Here is a 15,490-nt window from a genome sequence, read left to right as displayed (position 1 = left end):
GTTCGGCATAATCGGGAGAGAAGCGAGTTTCGCGATACGACCGATACGCGAAGGCTCGAATATTTATCACACATTAGAAAATGCGTTTCGTGAAATTCACGCGTATGCTTTAAATTTATGCGAACCGGGAGATTATGCGGGAATGACTTTCCATTCGCCGAATTTATCTCAGGGCCCTGCTGGATTATCCTTTTGTCCAGCTAGAGACATATCGTATGATGATATCTGGAAACTCGTGAGTTCAGTAGCGCAGAGTGCTGGGGGGCTCGATATCGCGGAACACTTTAACATTCGTGTTTTTAATGTCACAGTTCCTTCGGGTCGCGGACGTGTTAAATTAACAAACGAAGACGTTGTGAAGCGCTCAATAGTAACAATAAATAATTCCGACAATTTATGTTTTCCGCGCGCTCTCGTAGTAGCGCGAATTTACTGCGAGCGCGGTAACTTACGTACGGGTGCGTTACATGAAAAATGGAATAATATAAGACACATGCATTCCCCGCTTCAGCGTGAGTTCGCATTACAATTAACTAGGAACGCTGGTGTTACGATAACTGAAGAGGGATGTGGAATTCCGGAAATCGAGCGCTTTCAACGATATCTCGCAGCTGATAATATCGCAATTGTAATTTATAATTTCAGTACTTTCGGGCGCGGTGAGAAACCGATGTACGACGGTATCGCGCTACTTGCTTCTCTCGACCGTGAACTCTCGTTACGCTTAAATATAATGTATTATGAGCGTTTACGCCATTATAACCCTATTATAAATTTAAATGCCGCCGCGGGTTGTAGGAATTATTGCGAGCCGTGTAATATAGGTTATCGGAACGATAAAACGGGTCATCGCTGTCCAAATAAATGCCCGCGATGTTTCACTGTGCCGTCGTGTAAGCAGTCCGAAAGTATAAAATGCAACGTGTGTAATCGGGCATTTTTCGGTAAGAAGTGTTTCGAGCGTCATCGCAACGTAAAATCGTACGACGGTAAATCGTCTGAAAGTATCTGCAATGTCGTGCGATTTTGCGACGGATGCGGACGCATCGTTAAATTTGGCGTGAGACACGAATGCGGTGTTTCTTACTGTAAATTATGCCGTTCACCAAAGCCTGAGAATCATTTGTGCTACATGCAGCCTCTTCGACGTGATAATGGTTCCTCTACCGCGCCGTCGTCTTCATCATCGGCAATGGCTTCAGCGATGACAGTTATGCGAAGCACAGAAGAGAGCACAGAATTTGGCGGTAAAGTGGCAAACGATCGTGCATGTACGAGCAAAAAAGAGCGTGTAGCGTTCGTATTTTATGATTTTGAAACGCGACAAGACGAGTCGCTCGAAGGTACGTCGAACGTAAAGAAACACGTTCCCACTCTTTGCGTGGCGCAACAAATTTGCGAAGCGTGTGCGAAAGAAAATAATTTGTCCGCGAGGTGCCGATGGTGCGGGGTGCGAGAGTTCGTATTTCGTCATGATCCTGTGAAACAATTCGTCGATTTTGCAACGCGTACGACAAAATACTTCAAGCAGATCATTTGCATAGCACATAATGCGAAAGCGTTCGACGCGCAATTTATTTTAAAGTATATTGTTGAAAATCGTAATAACTTAGAACCTAAATTAATATTAAACGGCACAAAGATCGTGGTGTTAACGGTAGGACATACGAAATTCATCGACAGTGTTAATTATATGCCGATGCGCTTATCCGAGTTACCGAAGGCTTTCGGATTACAGGATACGTCGGATAAAGGTATTTTTCCGCATTTGTTTAACACTGTCGAAAATCAGTCATATGTCGGCCCCTTGCCTGACGCGCATTATTATTCTCCGGAGACAATGAAATCGGAAGAGCGCGAACGCTTTCTTGTATGGCATGCTGATATGCGACAAAAAAACACCGTGTTCGATTTCCAACGTGAGATCATTCGCTATTGTCGTACCGACGTTGATATTCTTCGACAAGCGTGTATGGCGTTCAGAAAAATTTTTATTGATCGTGGAAATGTATGTCCGTTCGAGGAATGCACGACAATTGCTTCGACGTGTATGACTGTTTTTCGGAAAAACTTTTTGCAACAAAATACGATAGGCGTCATTCCAACTGGCGGATACAGAAAAGCAACTAATCATTCCCGTAAAGCTCTGCAGTGGTTGATATGGAAGGAACGCGAGCTCGGACATTCTATAAACCACGCAGGGCGCTCGCGCAAATATCGTACAATCGACGGCACGCTCGTCGATGGATATTACGAAACGCCTGATACAGAGACGCCTCAACGTCATGTGCTACAATTTCACGGATGTTTTTGGCACGGATGCCCGTCTTGCTTTCCTATGAATCGCGATAGACCACTTTCTACATCGGATTGCAAGGATACGATTGACTCACGTTACGAGCGAACTCTCGCAATCTCGTGGAGACTTCGGCAACGGAAATACTTTGTGACAGAAAAGTGGGAGTGCTCTTTCGATCGCGATATGCGAGATAGTCGCGAAATGCGTGAATATCTCGAGAACCATCCGATGGTGGAAACGCCTCCGCTCGACCCTCGCGATGCATTTTTCGGTGGACGCACGGGGAATATTGTGACGCGCTATGAGGTTACAGGTATGGAAAAAATACGTTACGTGGACGTATGCTCCTTATACCCATATGTTTTAAAAACAGGTGCTTTCCCGATCGGTCATCCTGATATTTATGTCGGCGAGGAATGTTCCGCATTAATCGGGAGGGCACCGAATTATAATTTTAATACGTTCGAAGGTCTCATACGGTGCAAAGTACTTCCGCCGCGTGATTTATTTCATCCTGTACTCCCATATCGCACGCAGGGAAAATTGCTTTTTGCATTATGTCGCAGTTGCTGTGAAACATTGTCGCAATCGGCCTGTACGCACAACGATACTAAGGAACGCGAATTCGAGGGTACGTGGGTGTCCTGCGAATTACGCAAGGCCGTCGAAAAGGGCTATCACGTGACGGCTGTAAGTGAGATTTGGCAATATAAAGTTAGTCAATTCGATCATACGTCCCGTCAAGGTGGATTGTTCGCCGAGTATATAAATACATTTTTGCAACTTAAACAAGAAGCCAGCGGATGGCCGAGCGAATGCGGGGAAAACGACGACGATGCTAAAGAAAGATATCTGCGGGAGTATGAGAAAACCGAAGGTATCGTTCTTGAGAGATAAACGTAACGTCACTTGGAATCCCGGTTTACGTTCTGTCGCGAAGCTGTGCTTAAATTCTTTTTGGGGAAAATTCGGTCAGCGATCCAATTTACCAAATACCGAAGTCGTGAGAACGCTTCAGCGTTTTGCGACATTGATGATGAGTGCTGAGCACGAGATAACCGGCATATTACCCGTAAACGACGAGGTAATATATCTTTCGTGGCGATTGCGACAAGACGCTGTCATTCCCCCATCGATAACGAATGTTGTAATAGCTGCATATACGACGGCGCAGACGCGTTTAAAATTATATTCTTATTTAGAGCGATTAGATCGTCGCGTTTTGTATTATGATACGGATTCATGTATTTACGTGAGTAGCGGTGACCCGAACGTATGAACCACGTACGGGAAATTTTCTAGGCGATATGACGGACGAGCTTGAAAGTTACGGCCGCGGTAGCTATATCGAGACGTTCGTATCTGGTGGCCATAAATTTTATGCGTACATTGTTCGTGCACCGGACGGACGAACACACGAATGCTGCAAAGTGAAGGGCATAACCTTAAATTTTGAAAACTCTCAACTAATCAATTTTCTTAGTATTAGAAATTTGATGTAAGCTAAAGAAAGGGTACGGGAAAATGAAGAAAATGAGGAAGAATCGGCTGGAACTTCGATAAACTTACGGTTTAAAGCAATTTGGCGTACTGTGTTTCATGAGCTGGTAACACGCTATGAAATTGAAGTATGTGCTCCTGTATTGATGAAACGTAAATTTATCAATAGTCATTGTTCGTTACCATACGGCTATGTAGCAGAACGATAATTTTTCTTCTCTGTTTTCTCAACTCTCGTTTTTAAAGTTGCAATATAACGAATTCACATATTTTCCCTCGTGCTAAGAGATAATCTTTTTTGCTACGCAATATAGTTATATTTAATTGTAAATAAGAATTTTTATTGTACAAATATTTTTATGTAAAATAATTTTTTATTGTACAAAGCATAATATTCTTATGTAAGAAATATAAATAAATATAAATAAAACTGTTTTTAAAATAAATGCTACGTAAAAACATTTTCTCTTTTCCTATCCTTTCTTCCCGACGTCTCCGTGACGTCATAGTCTCCGTCCTAAGACTCCGTGTCAAACAGTCTCAGGTACCCGTATTTCATGACCCTTTCTATCCTCTCTAGCGATGACGTTACCGAACGTCTACCTGCCTAGTGCACCTCGGTCGCCCGGTCAACCCTACCCGTACATGTACGCACGTGTTCAACCCCGACGTATCAGTTACTTTATTCTAGCAGTACCTTATCCGATTTTGTATTTTCACAAAGAGGTCGGAGGAGAGGATGAAATATACCGTACATTTCTCGGTTTTTCCGTAGGGGTGGTGAAACGGAGATGCGTATACTGCACGATATCTCCATCCTCGGTAGTCGCCATCTTGCCGATTCTTACACACGTATTATTTTGCCGCGATTTTCCCTCTCACTCAGAAACAATGCTCCTCATCCAATCAAACTGCCGGCCACTATAGGGAAGCCAATCAGAGCGCAGGGTCCCCTATGTCGGAGGGCTACTCTCTACAAATACTACATCTAAGCCTTATTCTAATAAGATTTCAGTTAGCCCAGCATACTAGGACCCTGTCTGGAAACGTGGAGGACCCAGGTTCGAGCCCGAGCATGTTCACGCGACCGAAAAAATAAAAAAATAAAAAAAAATAAAAAAAAATAAAAAATAAAAAAAAATAAAAAATAAAAAAATAAAAAATAAAAAAATTTAAAGGGAAAATTGCCTCGTAGACGTCCACGAGTCCCCTCCACTCTTTTTTTCCACAGACACCCTTAGGGGGGAGGGCCCCAGACAGGCACAGCAGGGGGTCGGCGCCAGTGGCCGAGGAGTGGGGGTTTGTTGTGTCTCGCTATAGTGGCCCCTATACTACTAACGATATATCGATTAATAATTCACATCAGTCGCTAAATATTAGTGAGCATAAAGTATTGCTACGGAAAAAGATCCAACTATTTCCTTTTTTTTTTTACTTTTGCACTTGTATAAACACTTGCTCATTTACACTCATATCTTCTTTCTCTTTGCCCATTCTTCTTTGTCCGTCTTTTTCTGATCCGAGCATACTATATGTGTGTTATATTTTATCTATATGCGATCTTTTCGTGAACTGGTTGTAAATATTTCATACCAGATGCGATTTGCATGAGCGTTCTGGTTAAAAACCTCCCAGAGGCGATTTACGTGTGCTGGTTATTGTAAAAAATATTCCAGAGGCGATTTACATGTGCTGGTTATTGTAAAAAATATTCCAGAGGCGATTTACATGTGCTGGTTATTGTAAAAAATATTCCAGAGGCGATTTACGTGTGCTGGTTATTGTAAAAAATATCCCAGAGGCGATTTACGTGTGCTGGTTATTGTAAAAAGTATTCCAGAGGTAATTTACGTGTGCTGGTTATTGTAAAAAGTATTCCAGAGGCAATTTACGTGTGCTGGTTATTGTAAAAAATATCCCAGAGGCGATTTACGTGTGCTGGTTATTGTAAAAAATATTCCAGAGGCGATTTACGTGTGCTGGTTATTGTAAAAAATATTCCAGAGGCGATTTACGTGTGCTGGTTATTGTAAAAAATATTCCAGAGGCGATTTACGTGTGCTGGTTATTGTCAAAAGTATTCCAGAGGCAATTTACGTGTGCTGGTTATCGTAAAAAATATCCCAGAGGCGATTTACGTGTGCTGGTTGCTTTACAATATTTTGAACCGGATGCGATTTAATAGTTATGGAAGATTAGCAATATAACCGTTATTATATATTATAATACATATATATATATATTGTGCCATTGTATGTATGTATGTATGTATCTATGTTTGTATGTACATATATATATATATATATATATATATATATATATATATATTCATAAAAGGCACACATATATATATAACAATACATGCACACACACACACATGGCCAAATATTATTCCTCTTGGAAAGATATATGGAAAGACACACACACATACACACGTACATATATACATATATATATATATATATATATATATATATATATATATATATATATATATATATAAGTCCATATAAGTAATGTGTGCAATTGTGTTCAAATATGCAATAAAGGCAGACACGTGTCTATGTTATACTGTTATCTATACGCTTAGATACGCTTAAGATATGCGTGCGAGGCAATAGAGCAGTAGAAATACACGATGTTGTCCGATTTCAACATAATGAACACAATTCTCTTTCAAATATGCATAAAACATGCAGAAATATTAATATTGGTAACAGCGGTACTAAAATTATTGATATTATCGATAATTTCGGTCGATATTATCGATAATTTTAGTTACGCTTAGATGAGTGCGCTAACCCATCGGAGTTCGGCCGTCGCTCCGGCATCCTCTTAATTGTTTCTTTTGTTGGTACAAAAAATTTATCTTCTATTTGCAATGTTTTATTTATCCCATGCGACGTAGAAGGAATTGGTTCTTCCGCTGAATGTGAAATTGTTTCTGAGGTTTCACATTCAGTTGAAGAAAACATAACATCATCACTATTATTATGTTCTATCTGCTGACAATATGATATATTTTTTGAAAAAATTGAAGGAACTACTCCTTTTAAGTTTAGATTTTTTCTTTTCACATAAATGACTTTTCTATCGACTTGTAAAAAAGCATCTTCTTTAATAATTTCTTCTGACTTAAAGTGCAGTTCACAAATTCTACTATTCTTATTTATGTGGGTATGTAGAGGCGTGTTCGCCTTCAGAAGATGGCGCGAAGGATAGGTCGAGCGTACAGAGGTGAAGTCAATCACGAGACTTCTTTTCTAAGTGTCAACGATAAAAATATATTTATAATATATTTACAGTTCTTAAGTTACTAAGTTTGGATGGCCCTGAAAAGGGCCGTTTACGGGCTAACGCTGAGGGCGTTCCCGCCAAGTGATACGTGGCTCAGTTCGGGTTATTTGGAGGGAACCGATGTATGAGAGCGCGGGTACGGGAACGTGTCGAAGCGCTGGTGGAATCCCGGGTGGCGTGTAGCTGCGTTCCTCGCAAGCTGCCTCCGTCTGCGTGGCCGTGTCCTGTGTGCTGGCTTCCCAATCGCTGTCCGATTGTGTGGAGTTGTCAGCCTGCGTCAGGGGCTGGTACTGCGTACCCCTGTGCACTCGTGTGGCCGGCTGCGATTGAGTTCCGCAATCTCGATGTAGGATCGGCGAGGCTGCAAGTAGTGATAAGAGCCGTGGCGGCAGGCCCCACGGCGTTGAGGGTGACGTGTAGCGTCGTACCCGGACGTCCCACTGGCTTAGGAGAAAACGTGGAGGTCGGGTGTATTGCACCGGCGCCAGCTCAATCCGGTGTAGTCTCTACTCTCGGTAGTCCGTGCACACTCGGTCGCCTGTAGATCCTAGAGTCCTTTCTTCCTCACAGGGTGGCTGCCGTCTAGTCCCGGGTGAAGTGGGAGGCAGCTGCGGTCGAGGAAGGCTCAGGTGGTCCTGCGGTAATACCGGAGGCAGCGTAGGCTGTCGCTATACCCAAAAGAATCCGTAAGCTCGGACTGACTATCGGGCAGGAGGTCCTTTCCGCAGTCAGAGCGAGCCGCGAATCAAAATCTTCTCGCCGTACGCCGTCTTATAAACCCCACTCACTGGATTTCACTTGCTGGCGCCCACTCCCGCTCGTGGCCGCCTCACGGCAAGTCTTCGTGGCTCGCGCGGTGCTCGCGCGCGGGTTTCACGTGCTGCGCGCGTGAGAATTCGTTCGCGTGTCTACCGGGTATTTCGCGCGTTATTGTGGTGGTTTCTCGGACCGCCACATTTATTTTTATATTTTTAGTACACAAAACATTGTACCAAGGCATAAACATATTCTATAAAAGAAATTAAATTTCTACTTTTAAATATAATACACATAAAGTATATATGCATATAATAATTTTGGAAAAAATTTAAATAAAAATATTATTCCTTACAACATAAATAACTTATTGTGCGAGCTGTAAAAAAGCTTTTTTTTGCTAATCCATTTTGATCTCTTCTTGAATTGCATTCTTTGATGCAACAGGCCATTTTACTTCAGAATCTATAATTTTGTTTATGATGTTATAATAGAAATTAACAATATTAAAATATGCATCTAAATTATCTTATATAAAAAAAACTAAAAATATTAATACCACTAAAAATTATTTATATTAATATTTGAATACACTCAGAAAATATACATTTTGATTATTAATAACATAAAAGATATTACTCAAAACTAAATATTAATATTAATATTAATCCATTTGACATGCAAATAATTTTAGGTTATAAAATCTGAAAATTTAATTAAAGTTTATACTAAAGCAAATTCTATAATTTTCTTCAAAATCTTATAATATCATGCGATTACAAATAAAATTGTAACTAAATTATACTCACTTTAACATATATTATTAAAATTATTTATCATTCACACTACGCACTTGCTTTACTAACCAATCTAATACTATATATATAGGGTGTCCGACATGTAAGTAGCCAAACGAAAAGTGGAGATAGATCGGGTCAACCTGAAGCGAAAAGTCCTATACCCTTTTGCTAAATTCGCAATAATTATTATGTTATTAATTAAAATGTCTGAGCCACTGAGCGCGTGAGAAGCGGTAAGCCGGAATCGATAGAAATGGCTTACTTGTTTATGTCTTTTAGCATCGGAAGTATCAGCAGAGCGAGAGAGGCGGAGTCACGCAGCGAGTGGCGAGCGACACCGCGCCGAAAAATAATTATCACGCATCGAGTGACAAGCGATGTCACCGCGCCGGAAAATAATTATCCTCTCGAATTGTTTTTTTGATGGTAAGACAATGATGCGCTATCATTTCCACATCACCTTGCGATAGATAGCTTGGTGCGTTTTTTTATAGTAGTTTCCCCTGTAGACCTAATCCACTCTCAATATTTAATGTAAAAATTCGAAATGTCGTCCTCCTTCTCGTATGCAAAGTTCGGCCCTTGGAAGAATGTTGCGCTTAGCACGGTGCTCCATATCCGGCGTAATGGTATTAAAAGCTGCAACAATAGCTTCATGTACCTCGATTTCTCTATCATTATGCCGGTGCTCGGTTAGACTTTTTATGTATCCCCATACAAAAAAGTTTAATACATTCATGTCTGGCGACGGTACCGACCAGGTGATCGGGCCACCACGACCTATCCACCTATCTCAATAACGTGCGTTTAATAAATCGCGTACTTCTCTCCGAAAATAAGCCGGAACTCCGTCGTGCTGAAAAATCAGCTGCGCCCGCACGCGAAGTGGTACATTCACGAGAAGGCCTGGCAACTCGTTCTCGAGAAAATTTTGATATATTGCGCCAGTTAAACGATATGGTAAAAAATACGGACCGATCTGGAAATTCCGAACAAAAATATTTTACTTTAAGAAGGATAAGATCTCTCTTTTTATTTACACTTATCACTTGATTCCCGATTATTCCCGCCCATACGATATTGGAACGCGCCTTCACGGACGACATGCAGGTTTTCCTCTGCCCAATGTAAAAAATATCGAGAATTGAACACCGTTCGATAGGAATGTCGCTTCGTCGGTCCATAAAATATTGTCCGGAAAAGACAAATTCCGCCGACAATACGCGAGGAACTCTGCACATGTTTTCCCGACGGTTATTATACTTTCAAATTATCGCGAATATAAAAAATTGTAAACAATACCTTCGCAAAAGTATATCCGTGGTTGTAGGTCCTTCGGTAAAAGTTGTTGCACACGTTGATAATGATAAGGATACAGGTCGTTTACACGTAAAATGCGATGTACCTCGTATGCCGTACGACGTATGCTAGTCCCGGGATTTTTATAAAATGCATCCAGTACTCTCTCTTCGTCTTGTACATGACGCACTGATGCACTAGCATTTTATTTGTGCACGAGACACCCTGTTTCACGTATTTCTTGCATAACACTTTAAATTATCCGTTTTTTCGGATAATGTGCACACTCGCGAAATCGCTACGCATAAATCCGCGACAGACATATTTTTCTCCGCTAGCCGGTAAGCAATTATCACATTTGTATAATCTTGCAGAATAAATCTTATTGTCAATCGCACCACGCGAACACAAGAGTTTTGCGCGACTGCACTGGTCAATGCTCCCGAGAGCTGAGCCAGCTGAGACTACGTTCGTCTTATGTTAACAATCGCCGATAATTAATTGTTTCTGCATACGTCCTCTTGTGCAGTCGCATACAAGTCTCGTGTTCTTGACAGCAACAATGCGATTTACTCCGGAAGAATATACTGATATGGTGATAGCTTACGGGCTAGCAGGCGAAAATACGCGTCTCGCAGCTCGGATATATGCGGAATGATTTCCCGGGCGTGCACATTATCCGACAAAACGGACAATTTTATGTGTTGTGTAAAAAATGCGTGAAAAAAGGTGTCTCGTGCACAATAGAAATGCTGGTGCACCAGTGCATCGTCGTGTACGAGACGAAAAAAAAATACTTGATGAATTTTACGAAAATCCCGGGACTAGCGTGCGTCGTGCGGCACACGAATTTGGTTTGTCGCGGTACGAGGTGCATCGGATTTTACGTATGAATTTACTGCATCCGTATCATTTTCAACGTATGCAACAGCTTTTACCGAGGGACCTACAACCACGGATATACTTTTGCGAAGGTATTGTCGTCATTGATTTTTTATATTCGCGATAATTTAAGAACATATAATAACCGTCGGGAAAAAATGTGCAAGGTTGCTCGCGCATTGTCACCGGAATTTGTCTTTCCCGGACAATATTTTATGGACCGACGAAGCGACATTTACACCGAATGGCGTGTTCAATTCCCGAAATTTTTTAAATTGGGCACAAGAAAACCCGCATGTCGTCCGTGAAGGCGCGTTCCAATATCGTTGGTCCATAAACGTATGGGCGGGAATAATCGGGAATCAAGTGGTAAGTGTAAATAAAGGGAAAAAATTTTTTTCTGTCAAAGTGAAACATATTTTGTAATTTCCAGATTGGTCCGTATTTTTTACCGCATCGTTTAACTGGCGCAATTTATCAAAATTTTCTCGAGAACGAGTTGCCAGGCCTTCTCGCGGATGTGCCGCTTCGCGTGCGAGCGCAGCTGATTTTTCAGCACGACGGAGCTCCGGCTCATTTTCGCAGAGAGGTACGCGATTTTCTAAACGCCCGTTATCCAGATAGGTTGTAACGCGGTCACCTCGCTCGACGCTCGGATCGGCTCGTCGGTGTCCGGGTTCGAGAGGAGGGGAGACTCAAGCTTACGAAACACAATATAAGTAGAAAAATAGTTTATTGGAATAAAGATATGTACAAAGTAGCGTGCAGAGCCAGGCGATGTTGGTCAGCGTGCGGTCGGCAGAAAGCTGGTGTCAGGCGCGGGTGTGCAAAGCGGTACGCGACGAGAAACGCAAGGCGGTACGCGGCGAGAAACGCAAAGCGGTACGCGGCGAGAAACGCAAAGCGGTACGCGGCGAGAAACGCGAAGCGGTACGCGGCGAGAAACGCGGCTTAATCGCGATGGTGCGGCTTTATTTACAGACGAGCTTAAGATTACGGCGCGGTTATAACTAGCAGGCTCTTAGGTCTAGCAGGCTTATTTCTAGCGGACTTATTATTAACAGGCTTTTACTACGACGCGGTTAGAACTAACGGACTTATAGCTAACGATCTTAAGGCTACAACGCGATATCTACAGGTGGCTTATTACTACGGTTAGGCTAGGTAGGTGGGTATTGCCGACAGGCCCGAGTGTCACGTCGGGTCCGGCCTTGGCAATGGAAACCGGCGAAACCCGGTAGGGCTGAGCGAAACCTCAGCCCGGGTAGGTGCTAGGAACCGGCGAAATCCGACAGGGCTAAGAGAAACCTTAGCCCGAGGAGCGGTGACAGGAGCCGGCGAAACCCGACAGGGCTAAGAGAAACCTTAGCCCGAGGAGCGGTGACAGGAGCCGGCGAAACCCGACAGGGCTAAGAGAAACCTTAGCCCGAGGAGGTAGTAGGTACTGGTCAGGTCGGTATCGGGAGCTGGATGTCGGGATAGGATCTGGTCCCGATGCCTCGGCCGGCCGGGCTTATATACCCGGCCGGGGCCTCCCACTATACCGTCGGCCGGGAGTGGGGTCGATTCCGCGTGGGGAACCGCGAGCGAGATACGGCGTGTCGAGAGCGAGAGCGCATGCCCGGCGAGATAGCGCGCCTAGTGTGAGCGGGATGGTGCGTGTGGCATGCGTGCGAGCGAGAGAGCGTGCGCGGTGGTTGTGCGAGCAGGATAGGTAGAGTAGGGTAGAGTAAGCGAGGCAGATATGTTCTGGTATGTACATATATATATTTCGCCGTAGTAACGGCCCTGCCGTTACAAGGTGGATAGGTTGTGGTGGTCCGATCACCTGGCCGGCACGGTCGCCAGACATGAATGTATTAGACTTTTTTGTATGGGGATACATAAAAAGTCTAATCGAGCACCGGCGTAATGATAGAGAAATCGAGATATGTGAAGCTATTGTTGCGGCCTTTAATACCATTACGCCGGATATGGCGCACCGTGCTACGCGCAACATTATTCGAAGGGCTGAACTTTGCATACGAGAAGAAGGACGACATTTCGAACAATTTTTGCATTAAATATTGAGAGTGGATTAGGCCTACAGGGGAAATCACTATAAAAAAGCGCACCAAGCTTTCTACCGCAAGGTAGTGTGGAAATGATAGCGCATCATTTTCTTGCCATCAATAAAATAATTCGAGAGGATAATTATTTTCCGGCGCTGTGACATCGCTCATCACTCGATGCGTGATAATTATTTTTCGGCGCGGTGTCGCTTGCCGCTCGCTGCGTGACTCCGCCTTTCTTGCTCAGCTGATACTTCCGACGCTAAGAGACATAAACAAGTAAGCCATTTTACATTTCTATCAATTCCGGCCTACCGCTTCCCACGCACTCATTGGTTCAGACATTTTAATTAATAACAATAATTATTGTGAATTTAGCAAAATGGTATAGGACTTTTCGCTTCAGGTTGACCCGATCTATCTCCACTTTTCGTTTGGCTACTTACATGTCGGACACCCTGTATGTGGATATATACATATATATTCACATATATTCACAAGTATAAAATTCTCAAAATGTGGGCGCTCATTAGTAGTCTTGTAACATTACTGTTTTTTGTCACGAGAGGCCAGAAAGCATTTTTAGGCTGCATTTCGGCCGTAAAGCGATACGTTAGAGGAACAAGGATAGCACGCGATTGTTGCTCCTTGTCAGACGTTATCTCCCAACAATCGCATCCGTGTGTTCAACGTGTGCTTTCACGGACGATATACACATACGCAATGAAAGAGAGACAAAGACAGCGCAATCATCTCTCTTTGTCAACCGATCAGTGTACTACCAGCATCGACAATATCGAAAAGTGGATGTGGCACGGATATGAACCAAAATCGACAGTATCGAAAAGTGGATGTAACACGGTCATGAACCAATCGACTGTTTTATCATGGCTTCGAGAGTGGTGGATGTGGCCATGTAGTTCCAGGCGGCGTAAAATGGATGTACGTGACGCTAGTGTACGACCTAGAAAAAGCGTGTTACGAAAAACGGAAGCGTGGCGACTCTCATTCTTCTCTCTGATATTACATATGAAAAGTAAACATCTGCGCATGCGTGACTTAAGTACGAATCAGTAGGAAAGAGAGAGAAGAGGATAGGATCCTAAAGTCGTAGCAACGACGGAACGTGGTGTTGACGTGTTCGCAGCCTCCGCCGAGAATTCTCGGTTTCCGTGCCGTTTCCGTTCCGTCTCCGATATCCTCATGCAAATTCCGACGAATTCGACCAGAGCAGAGTGTTCGCCGCTCTCCTAGATTACGGTCTACTATCCGACCGCTCATGCCAGACGGACGGGTTTGCGAGTTCGCTGCCCCGTCGAGCTTTCTCGACTCCGCCGAGCTATCCTCGACTCCGTGTACGGAAGCAGGGACGGAGTTCTCCGCCCGATCGAGGTACTCAATCTCCGATCGTCTCCCGCCGTACAACTAGGAATACGCGAATAACCACGCGCCAACGATCAGCCGCGGTTTTACCATACTCGTGAAACTAATAACCGTGCCGAAATACCTGTCGCATATCACTATATTATATTCCGCGCGCCGTCAAAATAAACACGGCCTTGCCGTACACGCGCCCGACCGACCGCGCCCTGTTTCTTGCACGTCTCGCGCGCCGTCAAAATAAACACGGCCTCGCCGTGCGCCCACGATTTCGATACATCGAAAATAACGCCGGAATTACTAGCGCACATTCATTATCACGCGCTCCCGATATTTCCGCGCCGATTTACTACGCGATAATTATAGCGCACCTAATATCTCTCGCGCTCTTTTACCTACGCTCCGTAAGCCGTCACGAACTCGCTTCGCGGGATATAACACCATTGTACTTCTTTTTCTTCTCTGTTATGGCTGGGAGACTTCCGAAAGGAATTGTCTATACACCATTAGCTAGTCCGTACTGAAATCAATAATCTATATGAATAGGTTGTTCTTCGTCACAAAATTGAACAGATGATAAATCCTGATGTTATTGGAGAAGGCCAGTGTAGGAATGTCCAGTGTTGTGTTGGGTTTGATTTTTTTCAGCCCGGTGATAAGTATGTTCGAATGTGCGAGTGTGTTCGGACAACTGAAGAAAAGAGATCCTGATAAGAGTGTCCGCAGGAGCACTCCGAAGAATCAGTGATGTTTTTTCCCAAAGGTGTTCCTTTGTAGCTGTATGATAGGTTCTCAGTCTTGAGATCAAAGTAATGATCGGCCTCGTGAGATCCTCCTTAATCTTTTTGTTAGAATACCAAGGTGAAGAGAGTATATTTCGTACGTGCTTAAAGTATCTAGAGCCTTTGAGGAGGCTTTCTTCCTGGAGAATTTGAGTTGCTTTGTTTTTGGATATGATTTTGAATCTAGAGTATAGATTGGTGTAATGACACTTATTGAGGAGCAATGGATCAGGGAGACGCAAGGATTCCTTGGCCAAAGCGTCGACTTTTTCGTTACTGGATATGCCCCTATGACTGGGTATCCAAAAAATGTATATTTTTAGAGATTGCTTGGTACCTTCAAAAAGAGTTCCTAATCTGTGAAATTCCATGATGGATTATGCCTGATGAAACCGGATTTTGAAGATTAGATATAACGTTCAAAGAGTCTGAGAAAATTGCGGA

The sequence above is a fragment of the Polyergus mexicanus genome, unplaced genomic scaffold, assembly GCF_030449975.1.
Source record: "Polyergus mexicanus isolate NDT 795.1 unplaced genomic scaffold, iyPolMexi1.0 SCAF_7, whole genome shotgun sequence".
Taxonomy (NCBI): Eukaryota; Metazoa; Arthropoda; class Insecta; order Hymenoptera; family Formicidae; genus Polyergus; species Polyergus mexicanus.
This window is presented reverse-complemented; position numbering follows the sequence as displayed.